A 1,973-nucleotide genomic window follows, 5' to 3' on the forward strand; every position below is an offset into this window, starting at 1 on the left:
TTATTTATTTTGCTATAGGTTGCCTGTGCTTGCCAGACAGAGAGAGACAGAGAGACAGAAAGAGCCCCCCCCCCCCCCAGGGGGGATGGCCATGCTGCAATCCCTTCTCCTCTATTCTCCTCTCGGGATCTTGGACACGCATGCACACATGCCCGGTGGTGAGTTTTAAGCCACTGGGTCTGGGACTCGAACTGCGGTTGACTATATGGGAGTCCAGTGACATAGCCATTATGCTAACTGTTGGTCTCCAGGATGCCCGTTTTCTCCACTCCTTTACAATATAGTACTGGAAGTCCTTGCCAACGCAATCAGAAAAGAGAATAAAATAAAAGACATTCACATAGGAAAAGAAGAGGTGAAATTGTCTGTATTTGCAGATGACATGATTGTATACATAGAAGACCCAATGATATCTATTAAAATTTTTCTGGAAGAAATAAGTGAATATAGTAAAGTTGCAGGATGCAAATTCAACATACAGAAATCTATAGATTTCTACACTCAAACAGCAGGAAGACTGAGATATAACTGAAGAAAGTAATTCCATTTATCATAGCCACAAAAAGTATAAGATACCTAGGAATAAACTAATTAAAGAAGTTAAAGACCTCCACAAGGAAAATTCTGAGAAGCTAAAAGAAAAAAAAAAAAAAAAAAGAAAATGAAAATGACACAAAAAAGTGGAAGGACATCCCATGTTCTGAATTGGGAGAATTAATACAATAAAAATGGCAATTCTACCCAAATTTATCTATGTATTCAATGCAGTCCATCTTTTGATACCAGAGACATTCTTCACAGATCTAGAAGAGACAATAGTATAATTTGTCGAGAATTATAAAAGACCTCATGTTGCCAAAGTAATTCTGTGCGAGAAGAGTGGAGTAGGAAGCATCTCACTCCCTGACTGGAAAATATACTATGAAGCTGTGATAATCAAAACGGCATGGTATTGGCACAGAAACAGACAGGTGGAAGAATGGAATAGAATAGAGACTCCAGAAATAACCCCAAAACATACAGCCAACTGAGTTTTGATGAAGGGTACCAGACAATCCAGTAGAAAAGGAAAACCTCTTTAGCAAATGGGGCTGGAAAAACTGGGTATCCACCTGCAGAAAAATGAATCTAACCCCCTACCATTCACCATTGACAAAAATCAACATGAAGTGGATTAAAGATCTAAACCCAAGGTTTCAAAATATAAAACTACTGCTAGAAAGCACTGGGGGAACTCTGGGAGTAAGCAAGTCTTCTTAAATAATACCCCCAAAACACAACCAATAATCCCAAAAATAGACAAATGGGATTACATCAGATTAAGGAGTTTCTGTATGGCAAAAGATAGATCATTTGGCTTGTAAAGAGAATTTACTTAACATAAAATACTTCTCAGACCAGTCCGTTAGAGAATACTATACATGTTATCATCAACAGGTAGTAAACCATTTCTGGGTTCCACAAATTTCATGTCTCTCTATTTATTTTGTTTTCTTTTTTTCTTTTTTTTTCTTTGGTTTTTTTTTTTTTTTTTGAGAGGTTTTTCACTATGGGGTGCATGTGCTCACCAGCCAGCCAGAGAGAGCCAGAGAGACAGAAAGCGAGAAATCACCCCCCAGGGTGGATGGCCACACCGCAATCCCTTCTCCACCATTCTCCTCTCAGGATCTTGGGCACACACGCACACGCGCCCGGTGTGAGTTTTAAGCCACCAGGTCCGGGATGCGAACCATGGTCGACTACATGGGAGTCCAGCAACATAGCCCTTATGCTAACTGCTGTTCCCTCTATTTATTCTCATGGTATTTTTCTTTATACTCTTTCCTCCCCCACCTCCTGCACCATTCCACACTGTCTTCAGCATCCATAACTATTTTCACTGCTTTTATGCCCTTCACTATTTCAATCTCTACCATATAGTGCAGAAAATCAGTATATATTAAGTGGATACACACAATATCTTTCTTTCATAG

This window comes from Tupaia chinensis, unplaced genomic scaffold (genome assembly GCF_000334495.1).
Source record: "Tupaia chinensis unplaced genomic scaffold, TupChi_1.0 Scaffold000513_1, whole genome shotgun sequence".
Classification (NCBI taxonomy): Eukaryota; Metazoa; Chordata; class Mammalia; order Scandentia; family Tupaiidae; genus Tupaia; species Tupaia belangeri.